Source organism: Helianthus annuus, chromosome 2 (genome assembly GCF_002127325.2).
Source record: "Helianthus annuus cultivar XRQ/B chromosome 2, HanXRQr2.0-SUNRISE, whole genome shotgun sequence".
NCBI lineage: Eukaryota > Viridiplantae > Streptophyta > Magnoliopsida > Asterales > Asteraceae > Helianthus > Helianthus annuus.
In genome coordinates this window covers 125,592,912-125,618,865 of record NC_035434.2, presented here as the reverse complement: position 1 = coordinate 125,618,865, position 25,954 = coordinate 125,592,912, and the positions used below count along the sequence as shown (strand labels likewise).

Below are 25,954 nucleotides of genomic sequence, written 5' to 3'. Positions count from 1 at the left end.
TTTGAGATTGCTTATTTTACTAACTTATTAGCTTATTTACTTTTTTAAAAGTTAAAAGGTGTTTGGCATAAAATTATTATGTGAGAGGAAAAGTCAATAAGTCTATTCATTGTGACTTATTAACTTTTCTAAAAAGTCATAAATTGTTTTGAAAAGCTAAACCAGACATAGCCTAAAAGTTGATATACATCAAGACAGATAAAAATAAATAAAATTGTTTTTGTTTAGTAATATTGAGAATGTCAGGGGAATTTTATTCGTTCTAACATTTTTTAGTTATCAAATTAAACTATCAAACACATATATGATTATTGTAAATAAGAAAAAAAAATAATTATTGTTTTGCCTAATTTACGATTTTTCCCCGCTTTAAACTTACGATTTTGCCATCAGTTTAAAATTACGTTTTTACTTCCAGTTCAAACTAAAATTATGCTTTTGTCCCCAGTGAAAAATTACAATTTTTCCCTCGATTTAAATTTACAATTTTGCCTTATTTAAATTTACAGTGTAACACCCCAAAACTTGTGTGATAGAATATTTTGATGTTTTAATGTCCTACATGATTAGTTAAATTTTAAATGTAAAGGAAGTTTATAAACTTTGAGTAAGTATATGAAAATGATAACAAAGAGTAACCTTGGGGGTTTAATATGTAAAATTTGACAATTTAGATAAAAAAAGGGGAAAAGAAAACCCAGTGTTGGGTGTGGGGTTGCGACGCAGGGAGAGCAGGAAGGGGGAGAACCCTTCTTCTCCATCTTACCAAGAAAATCTACAAATTGAAGGCGATTTTGGATGAATTTCGTTTGCATGTGAACAATTTCTCAATCATCTAAGAGTTCCTAACCTAGGGTAAGTTTTATTATGTCATATGATGTTAGATGATAAGATGAGTTTGAGCAATCCATGATAATTGAATGAATTGAACCTGTAAATGAGTTAGAATCATCATGATGAAGATGAATTTTGCATAAATCCGGTTGTATTAAACACTTGTGATGAAACCCACTAGTAGTAGTAGTAGTAAGAATGGTGACATGGGTGAACCATTCATGTCTAATCTTTGTGCTAAGTTGATGAACTAGGTAGTATGTGATGCATTCTTATGTTAGCTAGTTGGGGTATGGTATAAATTTATTTGATTTTAGTAGTGATGATTAGATGAATGCAAGAAGTGGAAAGTTAAAGCATATAAATACTTGTACATAATGTCTTACAAATGTGAAACCCGCCAAGTGTTTGATAAAATGCCTACAAAGTTTGTGTAAAATAGTTACTTTTGACAGCCTTAGATAGTCACCTTGTAAAGGCCGTATCTCATTCGTTATTGGGAGTTAGACAACGAGCCTTATATCGTTGAAAAGGTTGTTTCGCATATTAAATTTCATATTTGGTCATAAGAGGCCGGTTATGAGAATTTAGTGGGTCAAAACAACATGAAAAGTTAGTAAATTCGTTTTGACAGCAAGCTGTTCGGAAGCATTTCAGCTTCTGTGCTGATTTTGTAATAATCATATAAAATCATAGGAATGTCCGATTTTTACGATCTTTATATGCTTAGAAAGATCTCTGAGTGTAGATCATTTCATATTTGAACATGAAGAATTGAATTGTAAGACCCCAAAATCCGGGTGTCTCACAGTTGGGACATCATTGCATAAACAATCCAAACACTTGAAAATTTTAATTATTATTTTCTTAATTTGAAGAATACGCAGCGGAAAACATTTAAGTCAAATTCCCAATCATGGGAAACATCCAAACTAAAATACAAAATTTTAATGTTTAAAATTTATTTATTAAAGCATCGTCTTCAACTAGAAATGCCATCTTCAAATGTCGGGTAGCTTCAAGCAACATCCAAGAGGTCATCGTTCATCCAGCTAACCTGAAATCAATCTAACATGCATGCAAAAGTCAGCTAGGCTGAGTGAATTCAAGTTTTTTTAATATTGTAATACAATAAAATAGTTGTAAAACATTTTCATCACATCGTCTTAAATAAACAACAACTTCTTTAAAACATTCTTTAAGATAACTTCAGACATCCGTTCAAATGGGTCAAGCACATAACAATGGGTCTCCTCGACCTTTAAAGCCAAACACAAAGTAAGGAAAAAGGACCCTTTTCGCCCCAAGGACCTCTAAACTGTGAGGGGTCTTCCCACCAAGACAGATAGATGCGGTTAGGGGACTTTTCGACCCAGTCATGGCAATACCCAAAATCCTACACATCCAAATTCATATTCACATACATATTAATGCATTATAATAATTTACATCATGATCATAAATAAATAAATGTATTTATTTTATCCTCATAATTAAAATTCATCTTTTAATGAGTCGAGCACACAACACAGATCTCCTCACCTTAAATCCCAAACACAAAGTAGGGGATAAAGGAATTTTTTTCTTCTCCTCTTTCCCCAAGGGCAAATAAACTGCTAGGGGACTTCCTCTTGTCCTAAGGACAGATAAACTGTTAGGGGACTTCCTCTGTTCGACCTGGTTGTGACATGACCCAACACATCACACGCAAGCACATAAAAGGGCAAGCAAATAATCCTCATGTATAGTTAAAATGTAGATTGAAAGTAACTATACAAACATCCTAGAAGTTTATCAACAATTTAATACATCCAACATACCTATAAGCCCTTAAACTTTAAGATATTAAATAAAAGGCATCATAAACTTACACTTAAATACATATGTGTGTATATATATACTTCAACCATCATACATGTACCTTCATACCTACACACCTCATACATATGTATATTCCCTCATAAATAAACTTGAGTATTTATATGACAATATATCTACATAAATTTATTCTTATATATATGTAAACATATATAAATATGAGTATATATATTATTCTCATCAATAATTGCCTTCACAAGAATAGGTATATAAAAACATATAACCCTCCTCACAATTCATGCTTAATAAGCATTCGAGAAAAAAAAATGAATTTTATAAATATGTAAAGAGAACTTCCCAACTTCCTTCATGAAAATAATCATACGAGTTTAGCATGCACATTAGCCCGAAAAAAATTAAAAGCATTTAAAAGAGTGGGCTCAAGAACTCACCGGTTGCAAAGCTTCCAAATCCGGAAACAAATCATCTTCAACTTCATACTCAAGGTATCAGACGCACCGATGCTCATCAACATCTTCGCATAAACCTCTATACCGAGCCTTAGTCCACACGCCGTCAAATTCGGATCACCCAAACCATGGTCGTCTTATAACCAAATATATTTGAACGAAAATGCCTACACACTCCTAAATTCTCCATGTTTATTCTATAGATCATGAGAATCCATGAAAGAGAAATGAGGTGCTAGCTAGCAAGCTTAATTAATTAAGCAGCTTGCTAGCTAGCTTGCTTTAGAACACCAAATATTCACGACATGATTTCCATTCGAAATACCACACAAATCAATTTTGTTATGTGCAATTACATGAAAAAGACTTCATCACCATCATCATCATACATGCATTCAATATTAAAGTAACCCATAATGCAACCGATCATCCTCCCATGTTCCTACCCATCACCATTCATGTAGCAACCACATAATAAACTTCACCATGTATGGCTTTTTTTTTTAATCGTTTACTTGTACCATTACTAATGCCAAACCTTAACCAACCAACCAGAATAGTTAAAACAACACCCACGATTCCATGGATCAGCAACAAATCGCATGCCTTCCCTTCAAATAAACATACTACACACACTACACCCCTTACAATCTTAACCAGCAAATCACCCATACCACTGCCGAACTCTACCAAGACTCGTGTAATCTCAATTATATTTCGGCCAACAAGCCCCTCACGCTTACACGGCTCCAAAGCAAACTGATTAACATCTTCTTCGGCCACCCGCACCACCGCGTGCACAACCGCCATCACACAAGCCTTGCCGTCATCAATTTTAGTTACCGTCATCTTCTTGACCTTAGCCACCATCAACCACACCAATGACATTGACATGCGGTGGTTCCGCAACGCCAATATCATCGCCTGCAACCACCACCGATCACTCACCTCCACACGACCATTGCTTCACCTTCACCACACATCGCTACACACATCATACCCAGTCATATCCACGTCATCGTCATCCACCAACCTACACACCATCACGCACCATCGCTACCTGACCCGATCATCACAAAACACAACCCCTGTAGCCACATGTGGCCACCATGTCACTTCGCGTGTCTTCGCAAACCGACCGAAACCATACCCTAGAACCCGATGTAAACCGAAACACAAAACACAAATAGACGGAACAAGCGTTTACCTCGTATTCGATTCGGATAATTAAATGAACCAAAACCACCCTGGTCGCCTCCTATCTCCCCCGTCGTTTTCCTCCCTTTCTCGCTTCTGTTTCAGCCGCATGAACACCCCTGGGTAACTAGGGTTTATGTCTTTGAATTTCATACTATATTTACAACAAGGCCCTTATACTTTTTATTCTATTTTATTTTGTTCCCAAAGATTTATTAAAACCACTTTACTTAATTGCAACCAGGCCCCTTAGAGTTTATAAAAACCAACTTATCGTGTTCACCGCCGCTAGCCATCTCATATTTAAACCTCATCGAATTTCTTTGTTCAAAACGCTCTAATGCCAAAAACCGGGATGTTACAAGTCTACCCCACTTAAAAGCGGATTCGTCCTCGAATCCTGACAAATAAAAAATAAAAAAAAAACAATTGTGCTCACAATTGCCTTACGACCACATCTGTGAGTGACACCCAATCACGATCATCTTGTTTCACGACCTGATTACCTATTTGGTAGTCAAAGGAGTCTCATCCATCTGTGTATTTAGACATAAAGTTTCTGGCTCAATGGTAAGTTCCATCTTATTTACCCTAAGGTGACGGGTTAGAAGCCCGTTAGACCTTTTACTCTCATTTTACAACCTTTCGATTTACTCTGTACTCGCTAGGCATCCCAGTCTCATGATTTGTGTCTCTACTTTTCGATCACCATAAAAGGACCTTCCACAGCTTCCAACATGTTGATCCTCACTTGAAGGTTCCATCGGAACCAAGTAATTGACTTATCACTTTCTACATGGTCACCAATGATATTGCCTACTTTGTCATTGATTACATCGTCTATACTGTTCAATTCCATAATTACCACAGGCTCGTCTACTAACCTCCATGTTCCACCAATCCCAAAAACAGTCACGTTGATGTTGCCTCAAAACATGAGAACCTGAGCACTTCCCGACACATTGTTGCAGTCCATTGTACCCGTAAGTAGGGCATACCATATCCACAATTGGTCGTACAATCATCGAAGTCTGGTGATTGTCAAAGACTCATGCAACATCTACCAATCGTCTACCTCAAGTATCTAACTTCTTGTCTTCATCAAGCAATCCTAACTCCTCAAATTCTAAGGAGTGTACATCAACTAAGTCTTTTGTACCAAGATTTCCCATCACAAGTCGCCGTGTTACACCGTCACTTGCCGTTGAATCCCTTAGCATCATCACAGTTCCATAATGGTTGCATTGCTAATCGCTTTGGCAAGCAAAAGATACGCTTCACATTGACATTCCTAACTCGAGTCAGTACCACACGTCCTAATGCTAACGTAACACACAAAAACATCGCTTAGAAAGACACCATCAAGAACAAAAACAAGCGTACAACACCTTACGTCTTAGCTCTATATGATACCGTCACTAAGACACTCATCACAATAGGAAAAACAATTCCTTGCATTCAATTACTATCATCTTACGTTTAGGCGTACTACATTATTCAATGCATGTCTTGAAGAAGAACATTTACAAAACTATATCATGCCTCGTAACATTCTAAGCAACAAAATGCATAACACTTCCAAAGTGGTAAGTGTAGTAGACCCTGTACATCGCTCGTTCTAAACCCCGGAAAATACGTTTGCTTCATTTGTGACCGTTACCACTCATCATCATCGTACCATAAGGGTTCACATGGTCGTACCCTTCATGGGTTGTACCAATCATTACACTAGACACCATACCGAGGCTAGATACATCTACACATTTTCTATAGATTACATTAAAGTAACCGTACGCATAACATCATCATAAACATTCATACATGCGCAAAGCGCCATCCAGACCATAAGTACAAAGAAATCACAAACTATGTCTATACTAATCTATTCACATAAATTGGTCGATAATGACCGTTACACCACAACAAAAAATCATGCTAATACAAATTCAAGCCATTCGAGCGTTACCACATGGCCACGTATAACTACACGTAACCCAACAGCAACCACACATATATACACACCAACATCTAAATCACCGGATGCATGTAGCAAGAAACCTTATGTAGAAGCATAATGCCAACACAAACCCATGACTAACAACCCACCCAAGGCCAAACATTCGCATGATTCATTACAGGCCATCATCCAGAACATGAGAATTGACAATAGACCGCCAACAACGTTGATCAAGTGCTATCGGATGTCCGTGTCACTGCAGACGTTCTAAACATTTCCTGTCATGGTCACACTAGTGTTTTACCATCAACGTAATGCACATAAACACTTAAGAAAAACATCCTACCATACCTCAAGCATAAATACATTAACATTCTATCTGATGAAAAAAAAAATTAACTATACAAGAAAGGCATCACATCCTACCTCCAAAACACAAGGGCATTAACATTCAATTTACCATATGGTGCAATTAAACACTCAATGAGAAACATCAATGCATACATCAAAACATGAAGGTACTATAATTATACCTAACACATCATGCCCTTTGGCATTCAAAGGAAAAACATCCTGATATACCAAAAATGTAAAGACGTTAGCATTCCATCTAGCACGTTTAATGATTAAAGAAAACAATAATTTTCTTTAATCCCATCCCACCCCTGAGCATAAGGCATTAACATTCCATCTAACTTATTATACCTTTAGGCACTCAATAGTAAAATTTCCAAACTAATCATATAATATAGCATCAACCTCCCACCTATCCCTCAATTCATTAAGCATCAATGAAAAAAAAAATCTAACCAAATTTCAATATAGTAAAAAGTACCTCTTGGCGTGCGGCTACCCGTATTGGCATTTCTAACTTTGATCCCATTCTCAGTTCAAGTCCAGGCATTAAGGGATGCCCGAATCTCTTGAACTATAGCTCTGATACCAACTTGTAAGACCCCAAAATCCGGGTGTCTCACAGTTGGGACATCATTGCATAAACAATCCAAACACTTGAAAATTTTAATTATTATTTTCTTTTGAAGAATACGCAGCGGAAAACATTTAAGTCAAATTCCCAATCATGGGAAACATCCAAACTAAAATACAAAATTTTAATGTTTAAAATTTATTTATTAAAGCATCGTCTTCAACTAGAAATGCCATCTTCAAATGTCGGGTAGCTTCAAGCAACATCCAAGAGGTCATCGTTCATCCAGCTAACCTGAAATCAATCTAACATGCATGCAAAAGTCAGCTAGGCTGAGTGAATTCAAGTTTTTTTAATATTGTAATACAATAAAATAGTTGTAAAACATTTTCATCACATCGTCTTAAATAAACAACAACTTCTTTAAAACATTCTTTAAGATAACTTCAGACATCCGTTCAAATGGGTCAAGCACATAACAATGGGTCTCCTCGACCTTTAAAGCCAAACACAAAGTAAGGAAAAAGGACCCTTTTCGCCCCAAGGACCTCTAAACTGTGAGGGGTCTTCCCACCATGACAGATAGATGCGGTTAGGGGACTTCCTCTGCCCCAAGGACTGTTAAGCTGCGAGAACTACTTCTGCCCACATAAATCCACTAAACAGTTAGGGGACTTTTCGACCCAGTCATGGCAATACCCAAAATCCTACACATCCAAATTCATATTCACATACATATTAATGCATTATAATAATTTACATCATGATCATAAATAAATAAATGTATTTATTTTATCCTCATAATTAAAATTCATCTTTTAATGAGTCGAGCACACAACACAAATCTCCTCACCTTAAATCCCAAACACAAAGTAGGGGATAAAGGAATTTTTTTCTTCTCCTCTTTCCCCAAGGGCAAATAAACTGCTAGGGGACTTCCTCTTGTCCTAAGGACAGATAAACTGTTAGGGGACTTCCTCTGTTCGACCTGGTTGTGGCATGACCCAACACATCACACGCAAGCACATAAAAGGGCAAGCAAATAATCCTCATGTATAGTTAAAATGTAGATTGAAAGTAACTATACAAACATCCTAGAAGTTTATCAACAATTTAATACATCCAACATACCTATAAGCCCTTAAACTTTAAGATATTAAATAAAAGGCATCATAAACTTACACTTAAATACATATGTGTGTATATATATACTTCAACCATCATACATGTACCTTCATACCTACACACCTCATACATATGTATATTCCCTCATAAATAAACTTGAGTATTTATATGACAATATATCTACATAAATTTATTCTTATATATATGTAAACATATATAAATATGAGTATATATATTATTCTCATCAATAATTGCCTTCACAAGAATAGGTATATAAAAACATATAACCCTCCTCACAATTCATGCTTAATAAGCATTCGAGAAAAAAAAAATGAATTTTATAAATATGTAAAGAGAACTTCCCAACTTCCTTCATGAAAATAATCATACGAGTTTAGCATGCACATTAGCCCGAAAAAAATTAAAAGCATTTAAAAGAGTGGGCTCAAGAACTCACCGGTGGCAAAGCTTCCAAATCCGGAAACAAATCATCTTCAACTTCATACTCAAGGTATCAGACGCACCGATGCTCATCAACATCTTCGCATAAACCTCTATACCGAGCCTTAGTCCACACGCCGTCAAATTCGGATCACCCAAACCATGGTCGTCTTATAACCAAATATATTTGAAAGAAAATGCCTACACACTCCTAAATTCTCCATGTTTATTCTATAGATCATGAGAATCCATGAAAGAGAAATGAGGTGCTAGCTAGCAAGCTTAATTAATTAAGCAGCTTGCTAGCTAGCTTGCTTTAGAACATAGTCACCTAATTCGTGGTTCGCTCCGGTTCGGGTACGCGGTTCGGGTTCGCGATTCGCTAGATAGCACGAATTCGGTACGGACGGGGGTAGGTTCATTTCGGTACGACCCGGTACGGTATACCATTTATAATGTTCATTTTATATTTTTTGTGTATAAACTTATAAGTTTGAAGACCAAATGTAAACTAGTGAAGATAGAGGGGGTTAAGTTTTACACTTCATATGTAAAAATTTTGTAGGTCCAGGTTTCGGGACCGAAATCGTGATTTTCATGTTCATGTTCATAGATGGAAGAAATAAAGAGATGATAAACAAACAACTTTTGTATTAATCCGGTAGTAAACATTACAAGTCGGCCCGGTTACATGACAACCGAACTAATACCAAAGAAGTATACATCCGGGGAGAAACCAAGTGGTGATTTCTCCCGGTGAGGTCCCAGACCTCCTCACACTCTCTAGCACACACTTGTGCTCTCACTCTTGTGTTGCAAATGACAAAGTGTTGGTATTTATACCAAAACACAGGCTGCAGGTCGAAGGATCAGACTGACTGGTCGAAACATCATCCTTCGATCAGACAGTCTTCGAAAGATACTCACATACCTCGAATGATATCCTTCGATATCCTTCGAGGTCCATCCTTCGATGGGTATCTTTCGAGCTCATCGAAGGATATTCATAATCCTTCGATGCCTTATCCTTCGACACCAATAACAACACAGCAACTTTGTCTAGCAACACACACACAGTCAAACCAACAACCCTCTCGTTTGACCACTTCAAACGAGCGGGTCTATACACGTTCGTTTGACCGTTTCACTAACTATTACAAATTCAGCATAAAATAAAACTAATCTATTCGACAAGCATCGGACACAAAATCTGCATCAACAAATTCCCCCTTGTCCGTTGCTGTCGAATGCTGAAAATGCAACTGCAATCGATCTTCAGCCAAGTATTCATCTTCTCTGTGTAGACGAATTCCCCCTTGACCGATGATCCAGGTAGGTAGTATCTTGATGCTCATTGTATAAGATTTCCCCCTCAGAGTGCGCGCATCCGAGTTGAGTGTTGTGCAATTTCCTCAAAGGACTCAATTGACCGATCTTCCGCTGATCTTCCATTACTCCAACCGGCATTTGATAAGGGTTCCATTCTTTTACAACTGCATCAAGTCTTGATCTTCAAGTGTCTGTGCAAAACATTCCACGCTGAATCGTTTGAATCACCTGAAAATCACAACCTCTACCACCCGTGATTGCGTTTAGAAATTTACCGAAGAAATTCAACATTTGAAAATTTTTATCCCCCCATTTCTTTGGTAAAATCTCTAAACCTTAACAGATTCTTTCCACTTCAAAGAAACTGTCGTCAAATGTTCACCAATTCCCTCCACTGAGCGGAACTGTCATCAATCTTCATTGAATGTTCTCGGTTCCGAAAATTCACGAACATGACTTTCTTCTTTGCATAAACTAGTTGAATAAGAACGTCCCCTGGTACCCCGTAGGATCTGACTTGTATCCCCCCAAAGACCAAAGTCTTTGTGAACTCGTTAGGACCGGTATAGACGTTCCAGGTTCATACGTACGTCTTCAAATGCGAGAATATGACAATAAACAAAATCTTTTCGAACATTTCCGAATAACCGGTAACAATCATAAATACTGATGCGCGGAAGCGAACATATCGTGTTGTTTTTGGCCCATAATAGTCGCGTTACCATTTTTGACATTGCATCGGTAACCGTGACTACCCCACAATTCTCCATGTTTATTCTATAGATCATGAGAATCCATGAAAGAGAAATGAGGTGCTAGCTAGCAAGCTTAATTAATTAAGCAGCTTGCTAGCTAGCTTGCTTTAGAACACCAAATATTCACGACATGATTTCCATTCGAAATACCACACAAATCAATTTTGTTATGTGCAATTACATGAAAAAGACTTCATCACCATCATCATCATACATGCATTCAATATTAAAGTAACCCATAATGCAACCGATCATCCTCCCATGTTCCTACCCATCACCATTCATGTAGCAACCACATAATAAACTTCACCATGTATGGCTTTTTTTTTTAATCGCTTACTTGTACCATTACTAATGCCAAACCTTAACCAACCAACCAGAATAGTTAAAACAACACCCACGATTCCATGGATCAGCAACAAATCGCATGCCTTCCCTTCAAATAAACATACTACACACACTACACCCCTTACAATCTTAACCAGCAAATCACCCATACCACTGCCGAACTCTACCAAGACTCGTGTAATCTCAATTATATTTCGGCCAACAAGCCCCTCACGCTTACACGGCTCCAAAGCAAACTGATTAACATCTTCTTCGGCCACCCGCACCACCGCGTGCACAACCGCCATCACACAAGCCTTGCCGTCATCAATTTTAGTTACCGTCATCTTCTTGACCTTAGCCACCATCAACCACACCAATGACATTGACATGCGGTGGTTCCGCAACGCCAATATCATCGCCTGCAACCACCACCGATCACTCACCTCCACACGACCATTGCTTCACCTTCACCACACATCGCTACACACATCATACCCAGTCATATCCACGTCATCGTCATCCACCAACCTACACACCATCACGCACCATCGCTACCTGACCCGATCATCACAAAACACAACCCCTGTAGCCACATGTGGCCACCATGTCACTTCGCGTGTCTTCGCAAACCGACCGAAACCATACCCTAGAACCCGATGTAAACCGAAACACAAAACACAAATAGACGGAACAAGCGTTTACCTCGTATTCGATTCGGATAATTAAATGAACCAAAACCACCCTGGTCGCCTCCTATCTCCCCCGTCGTTTTCCTCCCTTTCTCGCTTCTGTTTCAGCCGCATGAACACCCCTGGGTAACTAGGGTTTATGTCTTTGAATTTCATACTATATTTACAACAAGGCCCTTATACTTTTTATTCTATTTTATTTTGTTCCCAAAGATTTATTAAAACCACTTTACTTAATTGCAACCAGGCCCCTTAGAGTTTATAAAAACCAACTTATCGTGTTCACCGCCGCTAGCCATCTCATATTAAACCTCATCGAATTTCTTTGTTCAAAACGCTCTAATGCCAAAAACCGGGATGTTACATGAATCAGAAGATAAATGGGTTAAAATGTGTCGTGAACAGCTGCTGCGCAGAAAGTTGCTGCACATTTTTTTAGTATAAATATTAAGTAAAAATAGTTGTATTGTTATGCACACTTGTATGAATCATGAACTACTGATTTTAATAAACTATTAGTAAGTTATTTGATTGTTTTAAGTGTCTAAAACACTTACCAACTAGTCTATGCATATGATTGCACCAACGGGTCGAAACGGGTTGTTGATAGAAAATAGTAGAATGGATGTGTAAAAAACCAAGGTGTTAAGAAATGGTATGAAATGTTTAATGTATGAAACAAGTTGCCTAACTTGGAAAATGTTATCATTCTAAGTATGGAATTTTGAAAGAATAATGAACATGATGTAAATACATAATTATGCATGCTAGAAGCTCATGTATGACTTTTGTGATGATGGAATGATAAATTGTTAGATTGATTAGCATTGTAGTATTGTGATACATGTTGAACTCGTTAAGCGATTGACACGTGAATAGAAGTGTGATTAGTGATGCGTATGATTACGTATACTAACTATTGAATGGATGTAATGGAATGAGATAATAGGAACGTGTCAAGGAGAGCTCAAGCATAGGAGGATAACGGGTCAAGATAAGGCAAGGTGACAAATACACTTATTGGAGTACTCAAGGTAAGTGATTTCTATAATCACTTCTTTAGTTGTTTAAGTAATATAATGTTTTAATTATTAAGTTCATATGAAGTTGAGGTCAAATCAATAGATAATTTTGATAAATGCACGAATGGGTCGAATAATTCATAGATAAATAACAAGCCGAATACGTATAAGTTAAGAAATTCCTTAACTCGGATGCTGGACTTCAAGATCACATGATAGAATATTAAATTACAATCATATAGGAAGTAATGTGACGCAAAACGGATGAAAAATGAGAGAGTTATGTCCGTTTCGGTAAGGATTAATGGCTAGGAAAAGTGCAGAGTTGACACGGCCGGGTGGTGAACTGACACGGCCGGGTGAAGGTTCTGTCAAAAATATTATTTATGTGATTTATGCGCCGTAGGCTTCGGTATATTATCCGTGAACTACGACGGGCCTCCCAAACATGATTTCGAGTGTTTCCTTGACGATTATAAGTTGTAAACCCAAGTCTAAGCCTCATGTAATTTATATATGTAGGTCCCTTTTCTCGGAGGATCGAGAACAAACCTAAACCTTGTTATACTAACCCACTAGCGAGTGCGGAATCCAAGCTAGTAGGCAAACCGGGATGAAGCAAGACCAAACACAAGAACACACAAAGTTCACCGATTAACACCACTGTATTAATACGTATGAAGGTTTACGGTTACAAGCACAATGTTTACAATCTATTTGCAAACTCTCTAAAGTGTGTGTGTGTGTGTGTTTTTCAGCAGAGTTTCTCTAACTCTCTATGTGTGCATCTAGTTAACACTAACACACTGCATGGGTATTTATACCCATACATAGCAGGTCTGGTCGAAGGACTCGATAGATGGTCCGAAGGATCATCTATCGATGACAGGGAGCTCGAACGATCAGCATGGACATCGAAGGATCATCCTTCGATGTCTAATGGTTGAACCATGGTCGAACCATATCTTTCGAGCACCTCGAAGGATCAGTTGTATCCTTCGAGGCTATCCTTCGATCCAGACACCATCATGTTGTCCAAGTCAAACTAGGAGGATAGTTGACTTGGTCAACTTACAGACTGACTTAGGACATCGTTTTCATACAGACCGAATACAGACAAAGTACAGACACAAGTGCACCAACAAACTCCCCCTTGGCTGTAGCTTTGTCTTTATCTTGTCTTGATCTTCTATAGATGTAGACTCGTCTCGAACTTCGACAGTCTTTGGTCTTCGAGTTTCCAAAACTCTGATGTCCTTTCAAGTCTTCATGGTCGGAGGATCTTCAAAGTCTTCACGTCTTGAAAGCAGAGAGTGTATCAACAAACTACCCGTATCGTGTAGGAAGTGTGTTGACAAACTCCCCCTTAACATAAGCTCCCCCTTGAGTTATGCTCGTGAAATACTTTAACTTTATGAAGTGAGATCCTTGTGGTGGTGATGATGGTCAGCGGCTATTCGATCATCTTCATCTTTTGAGCGCCTTCTCGTAGTGTCTTCATTCCAAAGCTTGTCATCGACCATGTTCTCCTAGCCTTTAGAATCTGCACATGCAAGAAATCTAAACGCGTAATGAGAACAACTGCTTGGAATATAGTATAAACAAAAGACACACGAATGACCATGTCATAATCAAACACCGTCCGACAGTTTGAAAGTTTAATAAATTTGTCAATTTTAGTTTAACTTTCAAAACTTGCAAATTTCGACCGTTTATGAAGATTTAGTCAATTCGGTTTTCGTTCAGGTTTCAGGTAACGAAGACTCGAGCTCCAACATCGTACGATCGAAAATAAAGTAGAAAGAAAACCTTTTTGGCTTTTATAAAGTTTATATTAAAACACACCTAAAATCTTTTTGGTATTTTTGAAAGTAAAAGACAACAATTTAAAATCCTTTGAGTGTTATCAAACGACATCACCGCTAATGTCGTGCTGATATGCACCAAACGACGAAACTGTTTAAAAAGAAATGATAAAAGTTAAGCAGTAAATAAATATATACAGTCATTCTTTTTGTGAGTTTCGAGGGTAAGAGAATCATATCAGTGTACGGTCATGCCAAAACACTCTTGTTGTTCAGTTAGTTAATATTAAGATAAGCATCCTATAACAATTATCGGTATTGTTGTCCACTTAAGCTCAACTTATCAGATGTAATCATGGCGAGGGGATACGTTAAGGTATGATTTATACTTACCGACCGGTGTTCATCCACATCACGACACATTCCCGTATCAAGGTATGCACGAGAGTTCATCTTACCGGTGAGTATACCGATTATCATCTGTTTGAACGTATAAATTGTGAGATACTCACTTATTTTGATTTGAAAACAAGCCCTTTGTGATATAATCACTTATTGATGAGGAACTTGATTTTCATATGCATGAGGGCACAGGTGCAAGTCCGTGAACAGGTCAGTACTTCCGTACAGCAGAGAGACGAACTTGACACCCGGATAAATGTGATATTTTATCACTTATTTGATTTGGACATGTGATTGTTTATCACTTATTGAGGTCGAATGCAGTATGCAATATGTACACGTATGTATAGTATCATGGAAGATCTAGACTTGCGTCCCCGTTATTTTTCGGTAAAAGATACAACCATGATACCCAGATGATAAGCAGCATAAAGACCGAATATCTCAGAACCTCGGCAATCTATCAAACGAAATTTCGGTACTAAGACCATATGCCAATGAATGGTTCCCACCTGGTCTTCAGTCGATTAAGATTTATATCACCCTGCACACTTTAAAATGATTGTGAGCCTACCGATACATCTTATATAGAGCTGCTTATCGTTTTGCATTTAAGGTTTAAAGGGGTTTGGATAGACCACTGATGTACTATCATTTTCTCTTTTGCTCGCCAGGAAACTCATTTTTGTTTTTCTATTGTTTTTGTGTTTTTGAAATTTTTCGATGTTTTTGTATTTTCCGATTTTTGAATTTACTCCCCCTAAAATCAATAAACTAAGATAAATTTAAAAACACACAAAGATATTTACAAAAATGATTTTCCGATGTTGGTTTACTCTTGCTTGACCTTAATGCCATTTACCAATAATAAGAAGTCAAATCTAGATTTGTCAAAAGCTTTGGTAAATAAGTCGGCACGTTGGTCATCGGTGTGGACCTTAACAACATCGATTAGCCTTTTCTCAAAGCAATCACGTATGAAGTGATATTTGATTTCGATGTGTTTGGTCTTTGAATGCTGCACAGGATTTTTAGTGATATCTAAAGCAGCAGAATTATCAACGTATATAGGAGTAGTTAGGAATTCAAAACCGTAGTCCCGCAATTGTTGTTGGATCCAAAGAACTTGTGAGCAACAACTTGAGGCAGCAATGTACTCAGCTTCGCATGTTGATGTAGCGACACACGTCTGCTTCTTGCACTGCCATGTTACTAGGCGATTTCCTAAAAACTGACATCCAGCCGTTGTGGATTTGCCGTCGATTTTACATCCGCCAAAATCAGAATCACTGAATGCGACCAAGTCAAAGTTATTATCCCTAGGATACCACAGACCGGTGTCGGGGTAAGCCTTCAAATAACGAAAAATCCTTTTGACAGCTGCAAGATGTGAGGCCTTCGGATTAACTTGATATCTGGCAAGTAGGCACGTTGGGTACATTATATCTGGCCTTGATGCTGTGAGGTACATAAGGGATCCGATCATCGCGCGATAGTATGAAGGGCTAACAGGTTCACCCTTCAAGTCAGGAGTTATTCCGTGATTAGTTGGCAGTGGGGTACCAATGGGCGTTGCATCGGACATCTGGAACCGGCTCAAGATGTCTCCAACATATTTAGTCTGATGGATGAATATCCCAGACTCCGTTTGTTGCACTTGTAGGCCCAAAAAGAAATTCATTTCCCCCATAGCACTCATCTCGAATTTATCCTGCATGATGCGCTCGAAATTCCTACACAAAACATCATTAGTAGAACCAAAAATAATATCATCAACATATACCTGTACCAGAAGAAGATCTCCATCTTGTTCTTTGATGAAGAGAGTACAATCGATAAGACCTCTTCGAAAACCGTTCTCCAGCAGATATGTAGATAAGGTTGCATACCAAGCTCGTGGCGCTTGATGAAGTCCATAGAGAGCTTTGTTGAGCAACCAAACCCGATCGGGATGGACAGGATCTTCAAAACCTGGAGGCTGTTCGACATATACCTCTTCTTCAACCACACCATGTAGAAATGCACTTTTGACGTCCATCTGGTAAACCTTGAATCCTTTGAATGAGGCATAAGCCAGAAAGATCCGAATAGCTTCCAGACGTGCAACAGGTGCATAGACTTCGTTGTAGTCGATCCCCTCTATCTGACGAAAACCTTGAACGACTAAACGAGCTTTGTTTCTAATAACCACTCCACGGTCGTCTTTCTTGCATTTGAAGACCCATCGAGTGCCAATCTTCTTGTAATTCTCAGGCTTTTCAACAAGCTTCCAAACACCAAGCTTGTGAAATTGCTGCAATTCTTCCTGCATGGCTTCAACCCAAGCACTATCTTTCAATGCTTCTTTCCACGACTTTGGTTCTTCTTGTGACACGTAACACGCGAAGGACCAGTCATTCTGTTGACCAGATTCTCTTATAGCTGAATACAAACCAGCATTCCGGTTGTTTCTCAGCTGATTACGCGTCTGTACACCGCGATGGACATCTCCAATGATATTCTGCTGTGGATGGGTATCGTGAATCCTCATTTCAGGATTATCTGGCACACGAGCATTGATACCCAAGTTATTCAGATTAAGATCAACAACCAACTCTACACCTGGAATGTGGGTAGAAGTGGATGCATTCCCTTCAGCAGTATCTATATTCTGCGTATGAGGTGTATCACCAGAGGCACCTTGAACAGGAGCAGCTGGAGCTGAAGATCCTTCAGCTGCATCATGATATTCATCATCTTCAGAAGAGTCATTATAATCAGCAGCATCTTCATAAACCTCATTTTGAACCATATTGTTGACTGACGTAGAAGCTTGAGGGTCAACAACAATAGGTCTAACCAATGGTGAGACAGCAGCGTTGTCACTTTCCAACAACATCCGAGCCGCTGCTGATTCTTCGTCAAAGGTTGGCAGATTAAAGGAGTCAAATAGCCCATCATAATCGAACATCCACGGATCACCCGGAGCCCTAACAGGACTCGTGTACCTTTGAACCCTAACTTCGCTCCATAGCTCAATCTTTTTGGTAGCTAAATTCCAAACACGAAAATTCGGAGTTGCATATCCAAGGAAGAAACCCTCGATAGCTCTTGCACCAAACTTTCCATCTGGCTCAATCATAGTACACGGAGCACCAAACGGTTCAAGGTAAGAAAGATCCGGTTTCCTTCTCTGAAGGAGTTCGAAGCAAGTCTTGCCATGTCTCTTAACTGTAAGAACTCTGTTCAACGTGTAGCAAGCAGCCGATACAGCCTCTCCCCAGAATTGAATAGGGAGTTCCGACTCTACTAACATTGTTCTTGCAGTTTCAATAATCGTCCGATTCTTCCTCTCAGCGACACCATTTTGTTGTGGAGTATAACGAGAACTGTACTCATGAAGAATGCCTTTAGAAGTACAAAACTCATCCATAACTTGATTCTTGAATTCAGTTCCATTGTCGCTTCGGATCCTTTTCACTTTCAACGTATAGAGATTTTCCAACATTGTAAGAAGATCCTTGAGGATGCCAGGAGTTTCACTCTTGTGTGCCATAAAAGATACCCAAGAAAATCTAGAGTAGTCATCAGTAACTACTAAACAATAGGCATCACCAAACGTTGTCTTGTGCTTCATAGGTCCAAAAAGGTCCATATGAAGACGTTCGAGAGGCATGCTGACAGTGTTGATTTTCTTCAAAGGGTGAGACTTCTTTGTTTGCTTCCCTTTTTGGCACGAGACACAGATATCTTGCAAATGAAAACTTCTAACAGGCACACCATTCACAAGATTATTTTTCACCAAATGGTTCATCTTTCTCAAGTGAATGTGTCCCATTCTTCTGTGCCAAGATATAGACTCCTTTTCTGTGGCTTTTGAGACAAAACAAGTGACTTGTGCAGATGTAGTAATCGCCTGGCTCATGTCGAGAATATAAAGATCATTAACTCTCGGAGCCGATAAGAGAATCCATTCTTGTGGAATTTTGAATCCAGGTTTCAGCACATAGCAGCCAGCGTCATCAAAAATTACTGAGAACTTTTTATCGCAGATTTGCGACACACTGAGAAGATTGTGATCAATTTGCTTCACATAATTGATCTTATCAAAGCACACGATACCATTGGAGATGCTTCCTTCTCCAGTGATGTACCCACCTTTATCACCCGCAAAGGCAACATACCCTCCTCTAATATTTCTCACGTCATACAGGAGTCGTAAGTCGCCAGTCATGTGCCTGGATGCTCCACTATCAACAATCCAATGACTATTAATAGTTCCTCCTAGAACATCCTGCACATGTCAAGTAAAACATCAGTTGAGAATGGGGACCCAAGCCTTAGTGGTCTTGGGTCGTCCCTTGGCATCACGATATGTAAGCTCTATCTCTTGATGGTTTTCAAGAACAACTGCTCCCCCTGAATTGTCACCCGACTTAGGTAACCAAGTTTGTCTGTGCCTACCAGTTTTTGAAGATTCTGGTTTTACAGGTTGTGACACACTTGGTTCCTTTTGTACTGTTTTAACTTCAGATTTTAAAGCTTTTTCAACAGTTTTTATGTTCTTACGTCGTTGTTTAGTTTCTTGTTCTTTTACAGTTCGTTTATCTTGTTTAGGTGAAACTGATCGACGTTGAGGGTGAACTGTTTCAGGTGGAGTTTTCTCAACAAATTTCTTCTTTGGAGCATTTGGGCAATTTCTGATAATGTGCCCACTTTCTCCACATTTGAAACAAGTTCTCCTTTCAACAGACTTAGGAGAACTTGATCGACTACCGGATGTTAAACTTGTAGAACCTGAGGTACTTGCTCTTTCATCACACCCATTTGTATGTTGGGTGTAATTGTTATCACTGTTACGTTTCAAAATTTTGACTTGTTGTACAAAATCAGTGTTTGATTTGTTTTCAAAAGTCTCAATTTTATCTGTACCTTTTGATGCTACAAACTTAACATCTTTTCCTTTCTTCATGTAACGAGCTCCTTTTGTTTCAACTTTAGCCTTTGGCTTTGGAGCTCGTTGTGGTTGTTTACCCTTAGAAGCAGTCGGTTGTTGAGTGGTTGGAGATTTTTGATTGCCAAACTGTTTCCTAATCTCAGCCTTAGGAATTGGATCACATTGTGTTACCACAATTCCCGGCAGTGTTTTTCCCAAAAATTTGTTTGTATTGTCTTCAAAGACTTTGTCAATCAAAGATTTATTTACATTTTTAATTGGAAAAACATGATCTGAGTAGATTTTATTATCTCCAACCAAAGTGTACAACACATTACTGCTTTTAACAGTAGACACACCTGTCTTATCAACCTTGACAGGATCAATCACTTGCTTCTCAACAGATGGAACCTCAGGAGTATCAGGATCACAAAGGATGTGATTCTCTCGTGGAATATCTACTCCTTTCATCTTGCTAAGTGATTTATCCTGATCACTTACAGCCACATCTGATTCATCATCCGATGTTTCATAGTCCTCGATAATTGGAGGACTTTGCTTCATGGATGGTGAAGCTTCTTGTTCCTTAGGGGCTGTGTTTGAAGAATTGTCCGGTTTGAACCCTAGGCCAGTAGAAAATTCCTCAAAGTTCAAAGGCACACTGGGTTCATACCGAGGCATTTCCTCTTCATCGGGCATCTTGGTATAGTTGTCCATCAAAGGGGGTGGACATGCCTTATACCCTACACCTTTCACGTTACCTTTCAGTTGTTGAACGTCTATGATGTGATCAAGCACAAATCGGGAGTTAGAATAACTATCCAATTTCTGTTTGATCGCATCATGCTTGCATTGGGCAATGGCTAATTGCTTCTTAGTTTCTTCCACAAGGTTAATGTATTCATTTATACTTACTTGTTTGTGGTAAACTACTTTGTTAACCTCGGACACATTTTTCTTTAATGTTTCTATTACAGATTTAAATTCTTTTTCATTCCGGGTTAAAGCCATGTTTGCCTCTTGGCATTTTGACAGTTCAATAACCAAATTCTGATTATGACTATGAAGCTTTTCTGATTCAAGCTTCATATCTGTACATGATTTACAAATACTAGGAGCGGGAGGTTCAGAAGTTACCTGACTAGTAGAGGCTGAACCATTTGCCATAAAGGCAGTTTGAAAAGAAAAAGCTCCATCTTCAGAGAATAGCTTTTCCATTTCCGTTGATGTAGCAGCAGCCTTCCTAATCAGAATTGATTTCTGACATTTAAGCTCATCAGCTTCATTCAGAAGATCCTGAATATCTTCACCTTCTTCCTCCTCATCAGGCTCTGAGTGATTATCCCCAGAAACAGAGCCTTCTTCATCCGAACTGCCCGAATAACCAGAACTGTCATCGCTCCCAGAAGATTCTTCTTTCTGAACCTGCTCGATGACCTTAGCATACAATGCAGTTCCACTTCCCTGATCACCATCACCAAACTGAACTGACCAGTCACATCCTTCATCAGCTTGAACAGCCAAAGCCCGATTGTGATTGGTAGCTCCAGGCTGTCCCTGATTGTTGTTCACTGCCACCATCCTCCGTTCACGGTTTTCTTGTTGGGCATTCACATTCGTCTGATTTCTGAAAGGGTTGTGATTGCCGTGTTTTGTTGGTCGAGTGCACTCACGTTTAAAGTGCCCTTTCTCGCCACAGTTAAAGCACGTGACGGCATTAATATCAAACCCATACTTCGTGTTTTTCTTTCCTTCCAACGAAGTTCTTCCAGTTCGTGCCATGAAATCTTTTGCCCTTCTAACCGCACTAGCAAAAGCCCATTTAATATCCATCAACTCCATTTCTTCCTTGTCGATCTGATCATAATCTTCATTGGTCATGTTGATGTTTCCAAGCTGACCAGCTACCAAACCACAGTAAGCACTGACCATGGTGTTGATAATCTCCATATGTTCCTTAGCAACTTCAATACTAAGGTGTGAAAGATTTGAGTTGTCGACTCGGATTGTGTGATGACTTTGGGATTGAGGTTGAGGATTGCTTGTATAGTGAGCTTGCTGTTGTTGTTGTTGAGGTTGTGGTTGTGGCTGTGTTGGGACAGGAATGTAAGACCTCGGATCGAATTGAGGTTGTGGTGGAGCAGCTGTTGATTGAGGAAATGGAAAGGAACTCGTATTGGACACAAAAGCAGTTTGAAGCTTCGGTTGCTGAACAGAACTAGAACTAGCTGAAGGACCAAAACCAGGCAAATACATTTCTGTATTCTGAGGAGCTGGAGCACGCCTTGCTTTCCTAATTTCTTCATCATTTTTATGTTCCAGCTTCTGAATGAACTCGTAGATGTTGATTTCATCTAGAGCTTTAGTATGCTTCAACAACTCAATAAACGAACTCCATTTTGGGGGTAGGGCGTCAGCAAACCTATTCACCATGTCTTGTTGAGTAGCTGCCACCCCATAAGCACACATTTCACTAATCAAATGATAGAAACGTGTGGTCATATCATTCAGAGTCTCGTTTTCCAAAAATTGAAAAGATTCAAATTCTTTCTTCAACAAATCATGCCTAGACTTTCGAGCAGCTGCATTGCCTTCTCCTCTAGCAACTAAGGCATCCCACAATGCTTTCGTGGTCTTGCAATATGAAAACTGATGGTAGATGTCTTTGTTGAGTGCTTGAGTGAGTGTGGCATAGGCCTTTTTCTCCAATTCATAAGCCTTCTTGTCATTTTCAAGCATGTTGGCGTAACCTTCTGAAGTGGATGCTCTACTTTCAAGACTTTCATTGAATGCATTGACAAAACACATCCAGAGGTCGGTGCTTTGTCCTTGAACGTATGTGTGAAAGCGGCCTTTCCATGACGGAAAATCGTTCATGTGGTTCAGCTTTGGTGGACGATTGTTACTGCCTGTTTCACTCTCACTAATCAGAAGATTTTGAAGACTTTGACTTTGATTGGATACCAAAGCCCATTGACATGAACTTATTGACTGTTGTTGTTTAGGTATGGCACTCGTCATATATTCAGCCATTGACATCTGTTTCAGATCTGGTTGTGGATCCGTACTCCAATCCCAAGGACTTGTGCAACTCATTTTGATCAAAAATTAACAAGTAACCTACACACCACAAACTGTTAACAACAGACAGACAACAATTGAAAGATACAATCTGATCGAAAGATCAAGACTTGTTCGAAGGATCAACAGTGATCGAAAGATTACTGTTGAGTTTCGAGCAAAGTCTTCGAAAGATTCTCAATGAAAGATCCTTATCTTTCGACTGATTGTCACGAAAGATTCACAGTTCGAAAGATCTATATCTTTCGAATACTGATCTCGAAAGATTCACAATGAAAGATCCTTATCTTTCGAGATGTATCCTTATCTTTCGGACAACCAACTTTCGAAAAGATTCCAACTACGAAGGATAACCCTTAGACTTCGAAAGACTACTCGAAGGATGCTAATCTTTCGAGCTGTCTCCAATCGAAAGATGATCTTTCGAAATCGAAAGATGTCGAAGGATATCTTTCGATGTCGAAGGATGTCTTTCGAATCCTCTGACACACCTGACACAAAGTACGACAGGTTGGTGAAAAGTTGATGTGGTTGGTGAAGTTGCTTTCGGCAGAAAGTATGTTCTGCACACAAATCTTCACCAACTTTTTGACTTTCAAAAAGTTTGCCAAAACAAGCAACCTTATCCCCAAGTCCAGTCACCGGAAAGATGATCGGAACACGGCCGGAAAAATCAAAGTTTCACAAAAACGAATTTTTATGTTACCCAAACCGACCCCGAACACTCCCGAAGGTTTAGAAGCCGTTTTTCAGTTTAGAAAAGCAAGAAAAACCACCAAAACGGGTGCTAAACCTAGTGTCCAAACACACCAAAGAACTTGAACAAACCGGTTTTAAACAAGGTAAAGAGCGAGGCTCTGATACCACTTGTAGGTCCCTTTTCTCGGAGGATCGAGAACAAACCTAAACCTTGTTATACTAACCCACTAGCGAGTGCGGAATCCAAGCTAGTAGGCAAACCGGGATGAAGCAAGACCAAACACAAGAACACACAAAGTTCACCGATTAACACCACTGTATTAATACGTATGAAGGTTTACGGTTACAAGCACAATGTTTACAATCTATTTGCAAACTCTCTAAAGTGTGTGTGTGTGTGTGTTTTTCAGCAGAGTTTCTCTAACTCTCTATGTGTGCATCTAGTTAACACTAACACACTGCATGGGTATTTATACCCATACATAGCAGGTCTGGTCGAAGGACTCGATAGATGGTCCGAAGGATCATCTATCGATGACAGGGAGCTCGAACGATCAGCATGGACATCGAAGGATCATCCTTCGATGTCTAATGGTTGAACCATGGTCGAACCATATCTTTCGAGCACCTCGAAGGATCAGTTGTATCCTTCGAGGCTATCCTTCGATCCAGACACCATCATGTTGTCCAAGTCAAACTAGGAGGATAGTTGACTTGGTCAACTTACAGACTGACTTAGGACATCGTTTTCATACAGACCGAATACAGACAAAGTACAGACACAAGTGCACCAACAATATAAGAGTGTGATAGATGTATGTAATGAAGTTGGACATGTATTACATGTAAATGTATACAAAAATACGTACGGAACACGTAGGTATGAATACATGATTGTAGGTATGATTAAATGTATATTAGGTATGTAGATGTGTATGATTGTAAGTTTGTATGTGTGCAAGTATGTGCGAATGCATGATTTGGATGCATTTGAGAATTAGCGTTACTAATAATGCCCTTGGGTTTGGAATATAAGTTAATTGGATGCATTTAAATGGTTGACGTCCTTTTTATGAAGATGTAGTAAATGAATATGTTGAGATTACGGGTTTGGCTAACCAAGTTATTATTGAGTATGTTTGAAAGTGCAGGTTATGAATGTCGGACTTTCGAAGTGTTGATATAATAATGAAACGGTTGAATGTTGAAAGGATAATCGGATTGAAGTAACTTATGCGGTTAGAATATGCTATGGACGTTTTAGTTTATACAACATTTTATGTTTGGTCATCATCTACCAACGGGTTAGTTGTTTGAAAATATATGTCATACCCATTTAATTGGGTAATCGAATGCGTGAGAGAAATGAAAGTACATGCACGAATGGAACTAAAGTGACGGTTTTATAAGTAAATAAGTAAATGACTAACTTTTTAAAGCTTTGTTGTTGAATGTAGGTAAATCCTCAATTTAGGCGACTTGGAGAATCGGAGCGAGCGCGTGTTCATGTTATGTCATACCAAACGCTTCCGCTAGCTTGTTCAAATGTTTTAGTCCAAAATTTGTTGTTTTGGTTCTTAGTAGTATTTTGTCGAATGAATCGTAGAATTGTATCTAGTTTGTTTATGTTTAAAACAGGGGTATGCTCGTTTTATGGACGGTTCATGCCCAATTTTTGTTAAATTAATGCACCTGCGTTATTGATATTATCATTTAAAATTCCGAAGAGTTGGACACTTTTAAGAAAATTTTTATATTTCTAGTGTCCTTCAGTCGTCTTTTATTAGACGCAAACGCGGACGTAACATACAGTTTCGCCATTAGTTTTGTTTTCTTCCTCCCAGGTAAATTACGATTTTGCCCTCAATTTAAATTTACATTTTTGTCATCGTTTTTGTTTGCTTTCTTAGTCAATTACGATTATGCCCCCAGTGTATAACTACAGACACAAGATGAGGGAATAGTGTTAGGCAGCTGTCTGGAACTCCCCCATTGGCCAACCAATTTACGATTTTATCCCCGCTTTAAAATTACGATTTTGCCATCAGTTCAAAATTACGTTTTTACCCCCAATTCAAAATAAAATTATGCTTTTGCCCACAACTAAAAATAACAATTTGCCATCGGTTAAAAATTACGATTTTACCACTTTAAATT

At 38.7% G+C, this 25,954-nt stretch overlaps 1 long non-coding RNA gene across 2 annotated transcripts; it reads left to right on the top strand.

Annotated features, from left to right (window-relative positions):
• The first annotated feature begins 699 nt into the window (after positions 1–699).
• Positions 700–25,480, top strand: LOC110920794. 2 transcript variants are annotated; one of them, XR_004879415.1, is made up of 4 exons: positions 700–855; positions 12,823–12,907; positions 24,949–25,101; positions 25,255–25,480. It is a non-coding gene; the product is annotated as an uncharacterized LOC110920794 (long non-coding RNA). The 2 variants fall into 2 exon arrangements; XR_004879414.1 differs by lacking the exon at positions 25,255–25,480 and having other exon boundaries at positions 703–855; positions 24,949–25,235.
• The last annotated feature ends 474 nt before the right edge of the window (positions 25,481–25,954 follow it).